This window comes from Heterocephalus glaber, unplaced genomic scaffold, assembly GCF_053883595.1.
Source record: "Heterocephalus glaber isolate CG9 unplaced genomic scaffold, H.glaber_assembly_v1.0 deba00001452, whole genome shotgun sequence".
Lineage (NCBI taxonomy): Eukaryota > Metazoa > Chordata > Mammalia > Rodentia > Bathyergidae > Heterocephalus > Heterocephalus glaber.
In genome coordinates, this window is record NW_028258302.1 from 23,107,391 (window position 1) to 23,120,795 (window position 13,405).

A 13,405-nucleotide genomic window follows, 5' to 3' on the forward strand; every position below is an offset into this window, starting at 1 on the left:
CGAGTATCTCCTTGTGCAGCAAGACCTGGGGAGCAGGCAGTAGGTTCTGCAGCCCACAAAGTATGCTCTCCTCTGTCACCCAAGGGGTGGGCACCTGGAGAACATGCCATCAGTCTGGAGGTGTGCACCACCCCAGGCCGGGCCCCAGACACAGCCTTGGTAAAAGGGTGCAGTTTCTAGATGGCTGGACCACTCGGAGAGGGACAGGGGTGAGGGAGCCTGCAGCCCGGATGTAAGTGACAGCCTGCCAGGGACAGTGCCTGGGGGTCTCAGCAGGAAGGCGGTCACCAGATATCACCTGGGCTGTGGCCCTCGATGCTGGAAACTTCTGATCCTAGCTCCATCCTAAATGCTGTGTGATTCTGGAAACTTCTTCTCTGGGCTTCAGTGACCACATCTTTAAAAGGACAAAATGAGACTTCATGGCTTCTGAGTCCCTTTCAGTCTAATATATTCCATCTAATTTAGCGCTTTACCTTCATACAGCAAAGGCAATGTGACCTTTTCACAGATGGAGAAACTGAGGCCTGGAGTGGTGGTGAAGTGACTGGCCCAAGGTCACATGACGAGTCAGGGACAGAAAGCAGAGCCAGCCCTGCTTCCCTGCCCTCTATATCATACCATTCGTGGCTGGGCACCAGTAGCGCCACCAGCTGGGGCAGAGAAGGGACAGCCTGCAGGTGAGATCGCTGTCCCACCTGTCTAAGAAGGAAGCCCCAAGCACTGCCAGCAACCTAAGCAAGAAGCCCCTGCCCTGGGCCAATGTGGCAGAGGCCCCAGATTCGGCTGCTGCCAGAGAAGCTTAATAATTTGTTGGCCCTGCTCAGTGGTTCTCCTCCCTAATTGCAATCAAGGGAACAGGAGGAGGGCACTTCCAGGAAGGGGGGGGGGGGGCATCACAGCAGGGGTCTGGAGAGCTTCAGGGTTGTCCGGACCCCTCGTGGGTAAGTTCTCTGTGATGCATATGGACACCAGCATCAGATAAAGAGGGTACCAATTCTGTCCTGTCCCTCAGGGCTGTAGCCTTGGGCAGCTGGCACCTTTTCCCCTTCCCCCTCCCCCCCCATGCTCAGTGAATAAGAGCTCCTGGTAATTAACAGCCACCTCCACAGGATGCCCCAGAGGGAGGCCTGTGGCTTTAAGGAGGAATCGATCCAGCCCTAGGCCTGGCCAGGGAAGAATATCAATCCTCAGGCACACGGAGAGCAGGATTGATTTGAGTGTAGGAGGGGGGAAGAACAGAGGCCCCAGGGACCCTGCCCTGACCCCACTCCAGCAGCTGCTCTCTGCACTGGGCTCAGAAGAGCCTACAGACCAGTGGGAACTTCGGGGGCAAAAAGTGACCTGGAACCATGCCCCCTGGGCCTGGGCCTGAAGAAGTAGCTGGCACCCAAGGCCCTCTGCAGACACCTGTGCATGTAGGGTCGGTGGCAGGATATTGTCCACAGAGCAACTCCCTGTGCCAGGCCTGGTGGGATAGGAGTCGGGCTTCTCCAGGTGCACCTACCTTAAGGGCTCCAGGCCAGCTAGCAAGCAGCCTCCTCCAGACAGGGAATGATCAATACAGAAAGAAGCAGGCCCAGGGGCTGCAGGGGCCCAGAGGAGGTCACAAGCCCAGGCTTAAGGCCAGGGGGGCTTCCTGGAGGAGGCATCCCGTATGCTGAGCCCTAAAGAGGAGGCAGGAATTATGGTGGGTGTAGTGGTATACACTTTCATGGTCCTGGAACACGGGAGGCTGAGGCAGGAGGATCTCAAGTTCAAGTCTTTGTCTCAAAAAAAAAATTAAATAAGAGGTAGGGCTTTGTGAGGCAGGATACAGAGAGGGAAGGTGTTTGAGCTCAGGGAACAGTGTGAGAAAGAGCAGAGCCAGGGAAAACTAGAGCGGGCCAGGGTGTGCATGCGGAGATTAGCAGTGAGGCCAGGGCAGGGGGGAGGGAAGGCCCTGGTGGGTCCTGGAAGCTGCTCGAGGTCACTTGTAGGCTGGCTGTCCATGTACAGGTGAGATGGAAAAGGAGGTGTGGTCGGGTTCCTTGGAGGCACCAAGCTCCCCCAGGAGCTTGGCCTGGCCTCTGAACGCTGCACAGGGAGGACAGGAGGATTCCAGGTGGCCTCTTGCTCCCCCTTCTGGGTCTCCATCCTCATTGCTGTCTTCCCTCTTTCCTGGGCTCTGAGGAGAGGAGAGTGAGGCTTGGCAGGTGCCAGCCCTGGGCCAGGTGAGGCTCATTCTCTGGCGATCCCTGGAAAATCTCTCTCCATCCAATTTGCTATACGGCCCTGGGCAAGTTGCCTGACCCTCCAGGCCTCAGTTTCCCTACTATAAAATGCCATGTTTGGTCCTGCTTGCCTTTAAGGGCTCAACAAGTGGGAACGTTCTGGGGAGAGCAAAGTACAATTTAGGGTGTCCAATTCCTTGGCTGGAGCTTACTGGGCTGTGGAACCTCAGGCTTCAGGGCCTCAGCCAGGTCCCCAAACCCGCTGGGCCTCAAGTTCCTCTGCAGAATGGGACTAACACCCCCCTCCTATCTGCAAAAAGCAGCTATGCAAAGGTCCCAGCATGGTCATGGGTACACAGAGGCCCCATACCTGATACCTGATGGTGCTGTGTCCTAGGAAGGAACTGGCCCGGCTCAAGCACCCTCAGAGCTCTGGCCAGGCCGAGGAGCCTGCTGCAAGTCACAGGCAGCTGTTTGCTCAGGTATTCTGTTGGGGATGTGTCGCCTTTCATCCCAGTGGCAGCAAGCGAAGTCTTCCACGCGGGGCCACGTGTCCAAATTCAGTGTCTACAGCCGTTGCGGTCCCTATTTATCACTCTCATTTGATGGAAGATTCCTCCTCCAGGAATCGTGCTCCCGGGCACTCCTGGCTCTGAGTGAGGCCCTTTGAAACTTAACAGCGAGTTCTTTAAAGGGACAGGAGAGGCACGCTGCATCCTAATATGTGGCTTTGAACACGTCAACATTAATAGAGGTCACCGATCCAGGGGACGCAGGCCCTTCCCAGAAATAAATCAACAGCAGGGACCGCCAGCCAACCATTCATTTTGCTCCAGATTTTTCTAGATCTTTTGCTGGTACCGAGGGGGGCTGGTGGGTAGGGGAGGCAGACGTAGCTACACCACATCACCGAGCAAGAGGGAGAGTCCTGTCGGATCTGAGAGGGGCCTGGCAGGTCATCTGTCACCATGGCCCTTCCATCACTTCCATCCTTCCACATAGGATGACAGTGTCCCAGCGTGGGACAAGGGTGAACGTGAAGAAGGGCCTGCCTGGCACCTGGCACCCCATCCCTCTCACTGCATCCTTACAGCTCTCTGGGGAAACTGAGGCCCAGAGAGTTCGGTGCCCTTGCCCAAAGTCGTACAGCCAATTAAGGACAGATCTGGGCCTCAAACTCCTGTTTGCCCGAATCCAAAGTTTGACCTTTGCCACCCACCTACCTCCCTGTCAACAGGGCTTTGGGTTCAAGAATATAAAGAAATGGGGTTTCATTACTTGGAGATCCACTGGCTTGACAACCGACTCTGCTCCAAACCAGCTTCCCAGGGAAGGGCTGCTGCTGTATGAAGACCAGAGGCAGTGTAGCCTGAAAATACTCCCTAGGGTGTGCACCAGCAGGCTTGGTTAGAATCTCAGCTCTGCCCCATCCTAGCTGTGTAGCCTTAGGCAAGTGACTTAACCTCTCTGAGCTTCCATTTGAAAGCATCACCTTCACTCTGGATTTGAACACACAGGCCCTCCAGCAGAGCCTCACACTGTGATAGGAAGGGGCTAGGGTCTGTGTGACTGTCACCCCCGCTGCCCCGGGCCCCTCTCCCCTTTCTCCCAACTCTCCACAGTCTGCCGCCACGCAGGCAGGGTGGGCTTGCCCCCTCGATGGCCTGCCACACTTAACACACTTAACAAATGTTCGAATGTATAATGTTTTATGTTTCTGTCGGTTCTCTGCTGATTGTTTTATCAATAGTGCTGCTTATGAGTGCCATGATTTATCTGGTTCTGCCCCGCCTCCCAGGTGAATCATTCATCCTCCTGAATCACAGGATTGGAGGGAGGGACCTAGGAGAGCATCAGTCCAGGCCAGGCGTGAGATGGACAGCAGTCACAGTCACCACTCAAATTATCCATGGAGCCTGCGGCAGACCAGCATCCAGGGGCCCGGTGACCACCCAGTGTCCGTGCCTCCAGAACTGTGCCCTCTTGGGGCACCCTCCTGTGCTGACCTGGGACAGGCCAGGCTGCTTGCTTTTCTCAGTGGGACATTAGCAGGCAGGAGCAACCCGAAGCTGTCCAGGGGCTGCATCTCTCTGAACACTCGCTCTTGGGACACTGCCTAGAGACCCCTACTATCAGGAAGCCCAGGCTCAGCATCCCACCCAGGTCCCCAGCCCATAGCTAGCACCAACTGTCAATCATGTAGGCAGAGCCATCGCAAATGTCCCAGCCCAGGCAAGCCAGTAGTGGCTGCAGCTGTCCAAGTGAAGCAGACAGTGGCAAGGATGACCAACCCAGCCTAGTCAGCTGGGACTCTCCAAGTTTGGTACTGAGAAGTCTCAGTTCCCAGGTACACCCCCACATACACTCTGTCCCCACCCTGTCACCCTACTGAGCACAGATGGAGCAGAAAAACCAACCCATCAACTCACAAAATGGAGTCGTTTTTTCAAACCATTGTCTTCAGGGTGTTTTGTTATGCAGCAGTAGATAGCTGAAACAAGTCCTGGACTTAGCTTTGATGTAAGAATTTTGAATCTGGACAACAGTCCTAGAAGAGGGCTTTATCACCTAGCAGGAGGAGAAAATGAGGCTGAGATAGGTCAGGGGATAATATACATGGTCAAGCTTGAAGGAAGTGGTACAGGGGGTTGGGGTGTGGTTCTATGGTAGAATGTGCTTAGCATGTGTGAGATCCTGGATTCAATCCCCATCCCCATCTCTGAGGTGGGGGGGGGGGGGCAGAGAAAGAGAGAGAGAGAGGGGAAGGAAGGAGGAGGAAGAAGAACAGGAAGAGGAAAGAAAGAGAGGAAGGAAGGAAGGGGAGAAGGGGAGACAAGCTGAGGTTCAAAGCCCAGACTAGCCAGGCATAATGGCACACATCTATAATCCCATCTACCTGGGAAGCTGGGGCAAGAGGATCACAAGTTCAAGATCAGCCTGGGCAACACAACAAGACCTTATCTTGAAAAAAAACAAGCCCAGACTAACTCCAACATCTAAGCTTTGCTCCTCTACCACAACGGCCCCCACAAGAGCCTGCGTGTTATCACTGCCATTTAACAAATAAGAACCTGAAGTTCATAAATATGTGACTTCCCTAAGGCCACACAGCAAGTTGGGCTGCCTCTGTCACTCTTAGTTATTGCATACAAATATCTATATCAATGATCCGTATCCTGACTCCCCAGCTTGTACAAGAAGCATTTCTTTAGCATGTGTATCCATGGGTCAGTTCAGCAGCTCTGGTTTCAGGGTCCTCTGCATCTGGGGGCGGTTGGCCTCTGGCTGATCTGGGCTGGCTTCAGTTAGGTGATGGCCTGCCATGCCCCCTTGACAGGGGCAGCCGTGCAGGTCAAACTGGTGGCCATGTGCAAGGCCTGCACTTGGAAATGGCATGTCCTCACCACCACATTCTCCTGGCCAAGCAAGTCACAGGCCAAGTACAATGGCTGGGGAAATGGTGGCTGCCTATAGACTAAGCAGAACTCAGGGTCCCACTGCAGAGGACTCAGGTAAAGACTGAAACCCCGGGGCTGTTAGTTCAATCAAGTATCACAGTAGAGTCAGTACTGTGCAACTAGGCAGAGCACCAGATATGTCATACTTGTTATCATTTATTTCTTGAACTATTCCTTTAATTGAATTGCAAACTATTTGTCATGAGTGAGCTATGCCTATAACATACCCCGGGCACATTTGTGTCTTTCCACAATGTCCGAATTTATTGAATGACAATAAATTCACAAGCTACTCTAATTTCATCAGCCTTATCAGGCCAAGTACTCAAGGTTCACTCGGTAGCCAATGAGCCGGGCAATCACAGGTTCTTCTCTTCCAGTCTTAAATACTAATGTCTATTCAATCATTCAAGAGGCTAGTCGTGGTTGCCTATAATCCCAGCATTTGGGAGGATGACACAGGAGGATTGCTGTGAGTTCAAGGCCAGCCTGAGCTGCATAGTGAGTTCAAGGCCAGCCTGACAAGACCCTGTCTCAAAAATATATATATCTATATAAAACACTCAAGTCACACGTCACACTTTACACAGTAATATGCAGGTTACACAGCAGCTGGGAAAGGGCTAGCAGGGCCTGCAGGATTCCAAGAGGAGGACTGAAAACCAAGGCAGAGTCCACAGAGATAAGGGAGGTGACCTCAGGGATCCACATGAGGTTCCAGGCCTGTCTGGAGCTCAGAGCTGGTCAAAGCTTCAGTCTTGAGGGCAGACACTTGGAGTCAGCCACATGGAACAGGGAGCTGGAGTTCACAGCCTGTGACCTGGTGACACATTCACAGGGTGGTCTGATGGGATGATGATCCAGGTGTGTCTTGCCTCCATGCCCCGGCCTTGGGCGTCCCTTCTCTTGTAGGATCCAGGTGAGAGGGTTGTAGCAGTTGTTGGCTATAACAACTGACTTTTGTCTGATGTAATTTAGGTACATCATCTGTCCATGTGTTCTTGATTTCATTGATAAGTTTTTAGGTGGCTATTTTGTATTAGCATGATTAATTTGTCAGTTCATGCCTTATGATTGTGCTGTGTAGCCAGAAGTTGGTTTTGTCTGTAAGTGTGGTGTGTCCAACACCTGGGAGTTATCTATTCACCCAGTCAAGTTTCCGAGTTATTTTGCCTAACCACTTGTGCTCCAAACAGAGCAAATTGCTGTTTTATAAAATAGAGTTGCTCAGGGCAAAGCTACCATCCTACACAATATGGAGTAACTCGCAGCCTGCTTATACTTATAATTTGTCTCTGCAGCTTGGTTAAGGAATCTGAGTCCGAAGAGAAAGCAACTGACCCAAGGTCACATAGCAGAGCAAGAACTCAAGGCTGGTGTGTTTTACCCCAGAGTCTGTGCCCTTAACCCCTGAGCCGCCCCAGCTGCTGTGCCCAATTGTGGCCCTCACATCCCAGAGGAAGCTGGGCTCTCGGGAGGCTGCCAAGGGAGTCCAGAGCCTGTTTTTTCTCCAGCTGGAAGTTTCTGCTGTTGCAGCGGGAAGTCTTGCTCAAAGAGATGAAAGTCCCTTTGCCGGGTGAGGCGGCTCTGCTGACAAAGGATGGGCTTCCTTTGGAGTCAGTCCTCTGGGAGGAGAGCAGGTGGAAGCCACAGGTAGTGGAGGGCAGCCTGCAGTGCAGAGCTGGTCCCAGCACAGCAGCCATGAGCTCACCTGTAATAACCAGCAGGGCCCAAGACAGCATGAGGTTTCCAGGACCTGAGCTGCTCAGAAACTAGAAATGATCAGGTCAACAGCATCTAGTACAGATAGGGAAACTGAGGTCCTGAGAGGGGCAGAGACTTAACCAAGTCACACAACCAGATAGAGGCTGAACAGACCCTCCTGGTGACCCAGATCATTCCTGCCTGGCTGGGCCCACACTTGTGGCTCCCACAGAGAAGGCCCCTGAAGAGTCAGGTCTCGCTCACATCCCCAGAGGGCCCTGGGGACACTGAACTGTTTTTCTGTCTTTTCTTCAGGGAGACTCAGCCAGATACGCACTGATCTGCAAACACCATTTGTTATGCTGCTCTCAGACCTGCATTTCCAGCCACTCATATGGCCCTTATCGAAGCCCAGGAGCTATGGGGAGCAGCAGTGACGGAGCCCTGCAGGAGATAAGGCTCGGGCCATGAAGGGCCCCTCTCAGCGCTGGGGCCAGGCATGGCGTTGCATAGGGCACTTCACTAAGTGCAGCTCCTCTGCAGAGACCCCAGCAATGTAGAGGACAGTGGGAACACAGGCCACACCCAGACTTTGCCTCTGGGCTTGACGCCCTGGTTGACCTTGAGCAAGTCCAGTGACACTGCTGGACCTCCCTCCCAGGAGAGATATGGATGAAATTAGGGGTCTTCAAAGTGTATTCCTTGGGACACCAGTGTTCCTTATAGTGGCCTGGGAGACCTGAGAGGATGAAAAAGTGGTGTCCTGGTCCCCACCCCAGCTGCCACCAGGCCAGACCCACTTGGAGATGTGCTGGGAGTCCACATAATGTTATTTCAACAAAGGATTTGACTACTTTAAAGGAATCCTGAGCCAGATGAGCCAAGAGCATCCTTCTGGGAGGCAGAAGGGGGTGAGGCTAGCAGCACGAAGCAGAGCCTGGGGGCTGCATGGGGGGCGGGGTTAGGACTAAGGGACTAAGTGAGGGCTTGGCCCTGCCTGGCACAGCTCCCCAAATCCACCCCTTGCCCACCTCCCCTTGCAGACACCAGGGCAACAGGGCTGGGCGAGGGCCGGAGGGATCCTGGTCTCCAGGTACGTGCTTTGGAACAAAGCCCTTCTTCACCCTGAGTCTTCAGCTCTGTCTGGAGATTGGGAATAACAGTGCCTCCTCCCACCCCACAGCTGTGCAGGGTGTGGTATTGGCCTCCCTCAGGGGTGCCTACTGTGCATGGTCCATCCTACCCTTCCCAGCTGGACTTCATCGACTCCTCACTCTACCCAGGATGATGCTCAGAGACTGGAGTCACCTGCCTGAGGTCACACTGCAGGGATCTGGCATGGCTGCCCCTGGGAACTACCTGACCAAGTGCCACACCCCCTTGCCCTCCTCTTTCTCAGTTTCTCCATGCTGGGCAGTGACCTGATGCCTCTGCCCAAGTGAAGGGCTGTGGGAGAAGCTGGATCCAGTCTTGACCTGTTTCTCCCCTGTGTGTGCTGCTGGGGGTGAGGCGGGCCTTCTAGACTATCCAAGAAGCATAAAGCACACCTTGCCCGCAACTTTTCTTGTCTTCCCCGAGTCCCTTGGCTTAATCTGTTCCATGCTGCTGCAACAGAATCGCACAGAGAGGCTAAGGAATAAACAGTGGTGTCTTTGGCCCCTGGTCCTGGAGGCTGGGCAGTCAGGATCAGAGGCAACACTGAAGAGACCTTCTTGCTGTGACCCCCAGAAGGTGACTGGAGGTCTGGCAAGCTTGCTAAAGGAAGAGGTAACAAAGCAGAGGTTGCTCATCAGAAACCCGCTCCTGGCACCGTGGACCCTCTCAATGAACCCATTCCCATGAGAACAGTTCCCTCCCGGAAAATAACAGCATTCATCCATGCAGCAGGGCGAAGCCTCTGATCCCCTCTAGAATGTTCTACCTTTAATACTCTAACAGCCACACCAAGCCTGCAGAATGGGGCCAGGGTGCCTGGCTCGGAAGACATTCGGTGGGTCCCTCCTCCTACAGACAGCTGGGGGCTGGCCATGGGGCTCCATCCAGACATGGTTACCTGAAGGCTGGCGGCAGGTCCTGGGGTCACCCCATCAAGCAGTGCCAAAGGGACATCTCTGGAGAGAGCTGCTTCATGGGTCAGATTTCTCCCTCTGAATGCAGATCTGTGACAAGGGATGGTGCAAATAGTTTGGCACTTGATCCCAGGGACCACAGTAATAGGCTGGGGGGGGAAGAGAATAATAACTGCCTTCTCAGAGTTTTGTGAAAGTTAAAATAAAACCCATGGAAAGCACTGTAAAGTTCTGAGCCCATAATAAGCACTTAACAGATTACCATTAGTTTGCTAATGGAATTGTTGCTACAGTGATTTTTACCATCAACTGCCTCCCATGCCCCACATGGGCTCCAGGGGGTAGCACAGGGTTCAGTAGCCTTGTGTCTAGTGGGACATCTACGCTGTCACTTCATTGTCCCTGTGAGTCCTGCTCTGTCTCCTTGACAAAGCAGGGCTGGGACTCCCCACGCTCTGCTGAGAGTGAAAGCCCGTGACCATGCAACCACGAACTGTCAGACCTGTGGGGCCTGGGAGGCCAGCATCCAGCTGCCTTGGGTGGAAGAGGAATCCGAGGCCCGTGTGGGGACAGGAGATGGCAGCCCCAGGGCCATGTGGAGCCCATGTGTCCAAGGCCAGAGCTTGGGCTCCCTGATCAGGCCTCAGAGCTGGCACTTGTGTTGGCAAAAGGCAGCCTCTCACATCACACCCAGGTGAGGGGACTGCGCCCCAGAGTAGGTGGGCTGTGGCGTAGGGACAGCTTCCCCACTTGATTGTGGCCATGAACCAGCAGGAGACCCCCACTCCCATGTGCACTGTGAGCACAAAGTGGGCCTGAGATGGCCCAGAAGGACCTGGAACATTCCAGAAATGGAAGATGAAGAAATTTCCGTCTCCTCAGACACCAGGAAACTGGCAACCCAACAGTTCCTGGGGACCTCGCAGAAACACTGCAGAAACAGGGGGCACTCAGAGAGGTGGAGCTGCTTGCTCAAGGACCCACAGCAGAGCTAAGAAGCCTGAGAGACTCAGAGCCTCCACCCTGACCTGTACCAGGAGCCTCCCTCTTGGGGTCTCGGGGTGCTGCACTCGCACAGTGTTTGGCCTTCATGTCTGTCGCGGGGCAGAGATGGGAACCCTGCTCACCTACTTTCCAGAAGGCCCGGGTGCCTGTGGTACGGAGGTGGAAGCTGAGGCTCAGAGAGAAGCAGTACGTGCCCCTGTCACCCAGGCATGGAGGTCAGATTCTGGGTCTGTCCCCACCTGCTGGTCCCCTCGGGCAAATCTGACCTTCATCCAACGTGGCCTCCAGGGAGCTGAGCTTCTCAGAGGAGAGGCCAGGCGCCTCCTTCTCAGAGGCCAGCAGAGGCAGAGGTAACAATTTACAAGCACCTTGGGACGACAGGGAACCATCTCTGCCGACACCCAGTGCCTCTGAAAGCAATTTAGCTTCATTTTCCTAACCCTCCTGGGCTTCCTTTCTCTCCCCACAGCTATGGATCCACCGTGGCCACCTCTGTCATTCCCAGCAGCCCGGCGCTGGCTCAGTTACACAGGCGTACCTGCCACTCAGCACCTAGGCCCCCATGATAGCTGAACCCTGCAGGACTGACTAAGGCTGGCTCCTGTGCTTCGTAAGCCCCCAGTAACATTGGGTTCTTTTCTGTCCCCCAGGCCAGCATGGCCTCCCGATTCTTGCCCAGGAAGCCCCTCACTGGTCCTGTGCTCCTGTCCTCCCCTCCCTGCTTTCCCAGAAGACAAGGCAAGAATGGCCACTTGCTCGGCCAGGAGCCACTCCTCCAAGCCTGTTCCCAGCCAGGTCTCAGGGCTCCATGAATGGTTGTTGAGTGACTTGAACAACAGGGGCCAGCAAAGTGCTGCCTGGAACTCCTCCAGGAGGACCACCCTGACCCTCCACAGGGGCCAGGTTGGGGCTCCTTTTGGAAGCCCCTAACACTGCACATGCCTCTGGGCAAGTAGCACAACCTCTCTGTGCCTGTATCCTCACCTTAAAATAGATAGCAATAACTTAGGTGCTGCCAGGTGGCATCACGAGGTATCAGGACTGTGGGCCGCTGCAGGCCTGGGGCAGTGCCAAGCTCTGCACAGAACTGAGCCGTACTTGTCAAGCCACTCGTGTTAGTGGTCACGGGCATCACATGGTAGCATCTTGTTTACATGCTTGTCTTTTGCCACCTGTCTCTGAGACTGTCCATGTCCCCCCGTGCCCCTGAGCACCCCCACCTGCTGACCTTGGCCTCCCCTCCCACGGTGGCACCTGCCACTCTTCTTCGAGGCTGCCTTCTGGCTACTGGAGCCACCTGGTCCCCATCTGCAGGGAGTGGAGCTCCTTGGGAGTCTGCCACCTGGCCAATGACCAACAGTTCTGAGAGTTGGGGCCAACTCTGAGGTGCAACAAACTCCAGGGTGCCCCAGAATCTGGCTGAGGCTCAGTAGTTTCTGCCTGAAATCAACCCTGGGTGGCTCCCCTGTCCCTGCCTGCTCAGGCTTCCTTGCTCCACACCCACATCCCAGTGTCCCCCAGCCACCGGGGCAGTGGCCAGTGTCTGCTCTCCTCACTCTATGCCCACTTGTGCTCACATGTGTGTTCTGGGTCCACATTGGTGAATTCCTGAACCTGTAATGGCATCAGGACTGAGACTGGGAATCAGCCTGGGTGGGGCGGAGGCCAAGGCCTTGCCCCTGCCCTGCCAGCCCAGCCCTATCCATCCCGAGCCCCTCTCTTCCCTGCTCAGAGGAGCCATCTGTGGCCATAAATGATCAGCGGAGCATGTGGTCTTTAGTACCCAAGCCTGGAGCTGCATAAACAAGCTTGTAAAATTTAAAGGCAAACCAAGCTGGGTTCCCAGGGGCAGCCTCAGTGACATTACATATGTAGGGGGAAGGAGGCAGATTATGACCATGTTAAAGCCAGAGTGGAAAGAAGGGGTGATAAGATCCCAGAAGAAGGTGGCCCCTGTTTATTTGTTTGTGATCATTTGGGCTGAAAGGCTGACACGGAAGCAGGCTCACATCTGGACCACACTGGGCAAGGGGGTTGGATGTCTTGTCCCATCCGAACACAATCAGTCCTCCTGTCCACTATTGGGCGGGGGAACCCAACCCGGGACTGCACAAGACAAAGCCCAAAGCTTCATTCTAGAGGGAAAACCCAACAAATAATCAAGTAAGTCATCATTCGGAACCCAAAAGTGCCATAAAGTTGGAAATGGGAGGCTACCCCACTTCAGATGGAGGATCACAGGGAATGACACCCCAATATGCCTCCCCATCCCAAAACTGTTGGGTGCTGCTGCAGGCCACCGCCCATCAATAGGCGCTGCAGGCTGCTTCCTGATCCCTGTACTGAAAACCTGGCAGCTATTTGCTGATCAGCTGGATCTGCTGCAGCTTCCCATTGAGAGATTCTCAAACCAGCTCAGCTTTCCACCTTGGGGCACAGTGGATCAAGTGTGGGCCCTGCAGCCACAGCGCTAGGTTCAAATGCCACTGTGTCACTTCCTAGGCGTGCACCCTTGGGCAAGATAATTCAATTCCCTGAGTTTCAACTCCAGCACTGTAAAATGGAAATAAACGCAGCACCTACTGGGTTAGAGCCATCCATCGGGAGGATTAAATGAGGGAGGGGAGGGGGCGACACATCCCAAGCCCACCATAAGGGTGGTGACTATTGCTATGTTTATGATTATGATTCCCTTTTTCCTATTACTGGAGATGGCCCTGCAGCTCACATGAGCAGATCTAGCAGGTTGGAAGTAGGGGTGAAGGCAGAGAGTGGGGGCCCCCAGGGACACATGCTTCAGGCTTCTGGCTGAGACAGGAGAAACAGCCAGTCCACAAGAGATGGAGGCTGCAGTGCTAGGAAAAGGGGACATAGGCTCTTCCAGCTCTGGACGGCCCCTGGGAGAGACCCTGATTTGTAAGGTGAAGGAGGCAGCAGAACTGGAGACGGGGTCTGA